This window comes from Carlito syrichta, unplaced genomic scaffold (genome assembly GCF_000164805.1).
Source record: "Carlito syrichta isolate Samal-C Ts95f unplaced genomic scaffold, Tarsius_syrichta-2.0.1 Scaffold126431, whole genome shotgun sequence".
Taxonomy (NCBI): Eukaryota; Metazoa; Chordata; class Mammalia; order Primates; family Tarsiidae; genus Carlito; species Carlito syrichta.
Window position 1 is genome coordinate 2,710 of NW_007070527.1, and position 8,687 is coordinate 11,396.

An 8,687-nucleotide genomic window follows, 5' to 3' on the forward strand; every position below is an offset into this window, starting at 1 on the left:
GACCCGAAGAGCCTTCTCCGGGAGGAGGGCCGGCTCCTCTCCGCTTCCCTCCACGCCGGGCTTCCCATCCCCTCACCCGGGTCCCTTTTCCTCGCCCCCCCCACCGGCGCGTCCCTCTGCGCCCCACCCGCGCTTCTTCGGCCGTGACGCCGCCTCGAGGCGCGGCGGGGGCTTCGCGGTCGCGGGGAGGAGCCCCCACCCCCGGTGTCCTGCCCCGGCCGCGGGTGCGCTGCCCCGCTGGCTCCCCGGATCGTCCCCTCCGGCTCTCGTGGGTTAGGAATTCTGTTCCGTGTTTTGCCCGGCCACCCCGCAGTTCCCTCCACCTCCGCGCTCCTGACTATTTTTCCGTGCCTTGGATCAAGACACGCTCAAACCCTCCGGGAGAGTCCAGGCACTGTGCGAGGCTTCAGGGACAAGATGAAATGTGGAAAGTTGCGGTTCTCACTCCCAGACCCTGGCGGGGCGCTTCGCGGGCGTTTTCTCATTCAGTTCTCTGAACTCGGAGAGACGCCTTCCATTTCGCAGATGACTCAAGTTCAACTCGAGCACTCAAACCTAAGTCTGTGGGACTCCGATGCTATCTATACCCAGTCCGTCACTCCTCCGTCTTCCACAAAGCAGCTGGAAGGGCTCCCTTCCCTCCACCCTGCCTCCTAAAATTAAACATTCCTGTTACTTGCTGTTCCCTGTGCCAACAGTGCTTTCCCCACCTTTTTTTGTGTGTTGCTCACCGCTGTGTTGTCAGCACTCAGAAGAACACGTAGTAGGCTGTCAGTAATTTTTTATTTTTATTTATTTATTTAGAGTCGGAGTCTCATTTTGTCATCCAGACTCTGGAGTGCAGTGGCATGCTTACGGCCACCGCAGCTTCGACCTACTAGGCTCAGGTGATCCCTCTGCCTCAGCCTTCCAAGTAGCTGGAACCACCATGCCCTGCTAATTTTTTTGATTTGCTGTAGAGAGGAGGTCTTGCCACGTTTCTCAGGCTGGTCTGGAAGTCACTATGTTGCCCAGGCTGATCTCGAACTCCTGGGCTCAAGCAATCCTCTTGCCTCCGCCTCCCAGAGTGCTCGGATGACAGGCTTGAGCCACTGCATCCAGCTTATTTTTATTTTTTAGTTGGATTCTTCCTCTGTGGCCCAGGCCAGAGTGCAGTGTCTTCATCACAGCCCACCCAGCCTCAACCTCCTGGGCTCAGGTGATCCTCCCACCTCACTCTCTTGAGTAGCTGGGACCACAGGCACACGCCACAACACCTGGCTGATTTTTTAGTTTATTGTAGAGAAGAGGTCTCACTGTGTTGTCCAGACTAGCCTTGAACTCCTGGGCTCAAGTGATCCTCCCACCACAGCTTCCCAAAGTCCTGGGGTTACAGGCAAGAGCCACCATGCCCGGCCATAGTAATTTTGTGTTAATTACACATATTGCCCGTCCTCTCTGATGTCACTTCTTTCATCTCTCCAAAGTGAAACTTCTTTGGAATATCCACTAGACAAAGTATGAACCTTGTGATGGCCAATTTTCTTTCTCTTTCTTTTTTTTTTTGAGTTGGAGTCTCATTTTGTCACCCAGGCTGGAGGGTAGTACCACACTCCCAGCTACCGCAGCCTTGACCTGCTGGGCTCTGGTGATCCTTCCACCTTCGACTTCTAAGTAGCTGGAACTACAGGCACATGCCACCATGTCCAGCTAATTTTTTGATTTATTGTAGAGATGAGGTCTCGCCAAGTTGCCCAGGCTGGTCTGGAACCCGTGTGCTCAGGCAGTTCTCTCAACTCGCCCTCCCAAAGTGCTGGGATTATAGGCATGAGCCACCACGCCCAGCTTAGGTTGCTTTTTCTTTCCCTGCGGTTTCATGCCAGCCCTTATATTGGGCAATGTTGTCACTGCTGTACCTTCTTTTTCTTACATCTGTTTCATAGTCACTGTGGACCTTGGGTAAAGTTTAGCTCCAGTAGAACGCCTGTTCTTTAATGAAGGAGAACAAGGGAAGGACAATGTTGATTTGCCAGTGCGTTTTGATCATGCTGGAGAACCTCCCAGACTTGTTCCTGAAGATGGACTTTCACTGACACTGGGGTTTCTAGGCACTCTGGGCTCTGAATTAGGGGAGTGATCTATATTTTAGTGCATGTTCCATAGCAAGTTGGGTAATTCTGACCAGCAGCCTTCTGCTTCAAGTGCCCAGAGATCTAGACTAAGAAAACTTAAATTCAGTTTCTGGTGTGTGCTGATTTGCAGTTGACCTCAGACAGGTTACTTAGTCATTTTGAACATTTGTTTCTCCAAGTGATAATCCCTTTCAGAAGGGTATTGAGATGGCTGTGAAGCATATTTTTCTTGTAAGAAGGTCACTATATGCTAATATGAATTTGCACTAGTCAAAAATGGAACGATCCTTTTAAATCATTCAGTTTTGGGATGGTCACTTTGAATTTGGCAGAAAGCCAGTTTGACTATTGGCATTTTGGGCATCTCTTGTGTTTTTCAGTTAATGTGTTTATAGTGGTCTGAGTGGTATAGGTGTGCTAAAAAAATAGATCTGCAGTTTGAAAAGCTTTTGCTATTAAACTTAAATCTCAATTTACATATGAGAGTTATACCTTATTCCATGGCATCAGAGCATCCATGGGCAGTAGCTGCTTTTATTTATTACCTCCGTGTGATTATAACTTTGTTAGAAGAACTGTCTCATCAGAGTAGTTTGGCTGTGTCTCAGCTTTCTGCCAAAAGTACTCAATTGGAGGAACTGTTACTCCTGATCTCTTAACTTTTAGCCAAAAGTTTTCAACGAGATGGATTTTTTTTTTTTTTGAGTCAGAGTCTCACTCTGTCACCCAGGCTAGAGTGCAGCAGCACGCTCATGGTCACCACAGCCTCTATCTGCTGGGCTCATGCGATCCCTCCACCTTAGCCTTCCAAGTAGCTGGAACCAAAGGCATGCGCCACCATGCCTGGCTAATTTTTATTTTTTTTTGTTGTAGGGACACGGTCTCGCCAAGTTGCTCAGGCTAGTCTTGAACCCCTAGGTTCAGGCAATCCTCTTGCCTCTGCCTCCCAAAGTGCTAGGATTCCAGGTGTGAACCACCATACCTGGCACCAGATGGATCTTTAAGGAAGATAATTCCCAGTGTCCATTAACTCCAGCTTTTAGAACTGGAGTTTCATGTTGTCTGCTGGAACATTAGACTGGAAGTTAGTACATTTTCAAAGTTTACTTTTAAGCAAGGCGCTGTAGCTCACGTCTGTAATGCCAGTACTTTGGGGGGCCAAGGCAGGAAGTTGCTTGAAGCTAGGGGTTTGAGAACAGGCTGGGCAACCAAGTGTGACCCCCTCATCTCTAGAAAAAATAGAAAAATTAGATGCATGTGGGTGGTGTGTGTCTGTAGTCCCAGTTACTCCGGAGGCTGAGGTAGGAAGATCACTTGAGCCCAGGAGTTTGAGGCTGTGGTGAGTCATGATCGTACCACCACTGCATTCTAGCCTATCTGATAGAGCGAGACCCCCAACTAAAAGACAAAATACAAAGTCAAAACTTTACTTTTGAGGTGAGGTATTTAATTTTTGTGCCTTAGTTTCTACCCCAAATACTTAGCTCAAATTTATTAATTGTGCAAGTAAATAAGAGACACTGTAGCACATATTTCATTTATTGACAATGTCCAGGGCAACCCCTTTGGGTCTCCTCCCACTGTGGGAACTTTTCTGTTCTCAATAAATCCTACTTTCTAAAAAAAAGAAAGAAAGAAAATGTCCGTAAAAGACATTTCCCTTAGACTTTAGATTGAACATTGTAGTTACAGCCATGTCTGTGGCTTTTGAGGATCACCTGCTCAAACCATGAGGACGCAGTTTGTGGTAAAGTCTTTCCTCCATTCCTGGGTCAGTTCCCAGGCATCTCTCCTCTGACTCCTGTTCTCTATGGATTCCTGTTCCTTTGTAGTCTCTGATTGTTAGTATCATGCTCTTTAGTTCTTTTTTCCTTTTTGCTGGTTGTGTAGTGTGTCTTTAATGTCCTTTGCCATTCCCAGCACTAACCTCACGGACATCATGAGGCTCTTAGGTGTATTTGTGTCCTCGTTATTCCTAGGACAGTAAATGTGTAGATGTTGAGCAACCAGTGACACGTTTCCACAAGTGTTCTCTTCCCATTTCCTCTTGTATTCTTCCTTCTCTTGGAATTTTTGCATGTATTATTTATTTTTTCTGATTTTTCTGTTCCAGTTGGAGTGCAAGCTTAAAAAGGAACTCATATCATTTTCCTTTGATACTCATTCATTTATCATTTATTTTTTTAGCCCTTTCTGTGTGCCAGCCACTGTGTTAAGGGTATGTGGTATAACATCATAGAACTGAAAGCTGACCTCAGTCCACATCTTTCCTCACTTGCAGAATGAATTCTTGGGTACAATTTGAGGCAATGTAGTGTAGTTGTTAAGCACTGAGTTATGCAAACCTGAGTTCAAACTGGCTTCGTTTTGTTATCTTTGTGTCCTTAGCCAAGTTACTTAGCCACTCTGAAACCTCAGTTTCTTGATGAGATAAGGAGGATAGTAACAGTATCTGAAAGGCCAGGCATAGTGGGTCACACCTGTAATCCGAGCACTTTGGGAGGTGAAGGTGGAAGGAGCCCAGGAGTTTGAGACCAGCTTAGGCAACATGGCAAGACTTCATCTCTGCAATCAATCAGTCAGTCAGAATTGTCTGGACGTGGTTATGTGTGCCTGTAGTTCCAGCTACTAGGGAGGCTGAGGGGGAAGGATCTCCTGAACCCAGGAAGTCGAGGCTGTTGTGAGCTGTGATTGTGCCACTGTGTTCCAGTCTGAGTGATAGAGTGAGACTCCAACACACACACAAAAAAAACCCAACAAAAAAATAAGAAAAATCCTGCCTCATTTTCAAAAAACATTGTTCTTGACATAACAAAAAAGATTGTTATATGACATGATTTTGTTAGAGATAATTTTTTTCTTTTCTATTCCCTGCACTTAACTTTATTAAGGAATAATTGACAATAAAAATAGAATATAAGATAATTTTTTTCTTTTCTATTCCCTGCACTTTTTATTAAGGAATAATTGACAATAAAAATAGAATGTACTTACAGTGTGCAGCATGAAGTTTTGGTCCTTGTATACATTGTGAAATGATTAAATCAGGGTAATTAACATATTAATTACTTAGAATTTTAATTTCTAAAGAAATGGCAACCTTTTTCTTTTGAGTATTTAGTATAAAAGTTGTATTACTTTGGGGACAGATCCCCATTCTTGCTTAGTTGTAGAATCTTTCAAAAAAATCAAAAGCAAATATATCAAACACGAAAGGCAGAAAGGGTCTGCTGAATCTTCTACCTGCTCCTGTGAGGCAATTTGATGCTCTAGAACAGTGATAATTTAGGAACTCATTTGGGATGCTTGTTTTAAAATGTGGATTTCCCATCCCCAGTCTCCAAGAGAGTAGTTTTGGGTGGTGACCAGGATTCTGTGTTGATGTGTTGTTCCCAGATGATTTTGCTAACGGTGGTTGAGGACTAAGTACATTTTAAGAATCATTTATAGTCGGGCTCGGTGGCTCAGCCTGTAATCCCACGCCTTGGAAGACTGAGGTGAGTAGATTGCCTGAGCCCGTGGGTTCGAGACCCGCCTGGGCAACTTGGCGAGACCTCATCTCTACAATAAATCAAAAAATTAGCCGGGCATGGTAGCACGCACCTGTAGTTCCAGCTACTTGAAAGGCTGAGGTGGAAGGATCGCTGAAGCCCAGCAGGTTGAGGCTTCGGTGGCCGGGAGCAGCCACTGCACTCCAGTCTGGGCAACAGAGTGAGACTCCAACTCAAAAAAAAAAAAAGAAACATTTATTCATAGACAGGGTCTCATGCTGTTGCCCAGGCTAGGGTGCAGTGACATGTACATAGCTCACTACAACTTCAACCTTCTGGGCTCCAACTATCTTCCTGCCTCAGACTCCTGAGTAGCTGAAACTGTAGGCATGCATCAACATGCCTGGCTAATTTTTTTTATTTTTATTTACTTATTTATTTATTTTTATTTTATTTTATTTTATTTTTATTTTTTTTGAGTTGGAGTCTTACTCTGTTACCAGACTGGAGTGCAGTGGCTGTTCCCGGCCACCGCAGCCTCGACCTGCTGGGCTCCGGCGATCCTTCCGCCTCAGCCTTCCAAGTAGCTGGAACTACAGGTGCGTGCTACCACGCCTGGCTAATTTTTTTAAATTTTATTTATTGTAGAGATAAGGTCTCGCCAAGTTGCCCAGGCGGGTCTCGAACCCGCGGGCTCATGCAATCCACTCACCTCAGCCTCCCAAAGTGCTGGGATTGCAGGCTGAGCCACCGAGCCGGGCTTATTTTTGCATTTTTATAATTCAGATTTTTTTTTTTTTTTTTGAGTTGGAGTCTCACTCTCACCCAGTGGAGGCTGGAGGGCAGTGGCATGTTCCTGGCCAACGCAGCCTCGACCTGCTGGGCTCAACTGATCCCTCCGCCTCAGCCTTCCAAGTAGCTGAAACTACAGACACATGCCACCATGCCCGACTAGTTTTTTGATTTATTGTAGAGATGAGGTCTCCTCAAGTTGCCCAGGTTGATTTCCAACCCATAGGCTCAGGCAATCCTCTCACCTCAGCCTCCCAAAGTGATGGGGTTATAGGCATGAGCCACCGTGCCTGGCATGTAATTCAAATTTATCTAAAAAGTTAGAGGATAATTATTACCTTTACAAAGGGAATGTCTACTTTCAAAATTTTGTTGTAAATTCGCTTCTGTGTTTTTAATCACTAAGGACTTGGTTCACTCATACCTTTTCACCCATGCATTATCAGTGTATAGGGACACATTTGTCTCATTAACTGGGTCTAATCTCGTAATTATTTTCTGACAGCAAATGCTATCTTGTTATCAGAAAAATGATTAGTGATTCTAGGGTGTTGTGTGGGAGTTAGTGGCTAGCTATTGATTGAGCAGAATTGGTTTTCTTAAAAGCATTAACACTCAGGAAGGAGATTTGTTATTTTTAGATGTGTTTAAACCTCTTTTGATTGGAAAATCCTGAAAGACAGTTTTGAAATAGAGCTAATGCTTTGTGTTAGAGTCTTAATGGGGAAAGCATTTTTTTTCGGTTTTTCCTTGTGGTTAATTTTTGTTGCTAAGTGTGGTATATTTCACGACCTTTTCACCCTCTCTGCAGGTAGGCTTCCTAAGCAATGTTAATTATTTCAGGTTATTATTCTAGGTGGTGAGTTAGGGTCTCACAAAATATAACCCTTATCCTTTTTTTGTTTTTTTTTGAGTCAGATTCTCACTCTCTCACCCAGCCTGGAGTGCAGTGGCATGCACACGGCCACCCCGGAGTAGACCTACTGGGCTCAGGTGATCCTGCTGCCTCAGCCTTCCAAATAGCCAGAACTATAGTGTACACCACCATGCCCGGCTAATATTTTTGTTATATTGTAGAAACGAGGTCTCACCAAGTTGCCCAGGCTGGTCTAAAACCCCTGGGCTCATGCAATCATCTTGCCTTGGCCTCTTAAAGTGCTGGGATTACAGGCTTGAGCCACTGTGCCCAGCTTTTTTTTTTTTTTGAGTTGGAGTCTCACTCTGTTACCCAGACTAGAGTGCAGCGACATGCTCATGGCCATTGCAACCTCTACCTACTGGGTTTAGGTGATCCTTCTACTTTAGCCTTCTAGGTAGCTAGGACCACAGACATGTGCCATCATGCTTGGCTAATTTTTTTTGTTTTTGATTTGTTGTAGAGATGAGGTCTCACCATGTTGCTTAGGCTGGTCTGGAACTCCAAAGCTCAGGCAATCCTCTCACCTCCGCCTCCCCAAAGTGCTGGGATTACATGCTTGAGCCACCATGCCTGGCAACCCTTATCCTTTTTTTTTTTTTTTTTGAGTTGGAGTCTCATTCTGTCGCCCAGACTGGAGCGCAGTGGCTGCTCCCAGCCACCGCAGCCTCGACCTGCTGAGCTCCAGGCAATCTTTCCGCCTCAACCTTCCAAGTAGCTGGAACTACAGGCACGTGCTACCACACCTGGCTGATTTTTAAATTTTTATTGTAGAGATGAGGTCTCGAACCCGCGAGCTCAGGCAGTCTACTCACCTTGGCCTCCCAAAGCGCAGGATTACAGGCTGAGCCACCGAGCCCGGCCAACCCTTATCCTTTTAGGTTTTTTTTTTTTTTTTTTTTTTTTTTTTTGAGTTGGAGTCTCACTCTGTTGCCCAAACTGGAGTGCAGTGGCCGCTCCCGGCCACCGCAGCCTCGACCTCCGCCTCAGCCTTCCAAGTAGCCAGAATTACAGGCATGCGCTACCACACCCGGCTGATTTTTTTTGATTTATTGTAGAGATGAGGTCTTGCCTGCCCAGGCAGGTCTCAAACCCACGGGCTCAGGCAATCCACTCACCTCAGCCTCCCAAAAGCACGGGATTATAGGCTGAGCCACTGAGCCCGGCTTCCCTTATCCTTTTAAATAACTATTTCTGGAGAAAATTTTTTGCTTTTTGAGGGTTGCGGAATCTCACTCTGTCCTCAAACTGGAGTGCAGAGGCATAACGGTTCACAGCAGTCTTGACTTCCTGGGCTCAGGTGATCTTCCCACCTCAGCCTCCCAAGTAGTTGGGACTACAGGTGTGCATCACCGCACCTGGCTAATTTTTTTTTTT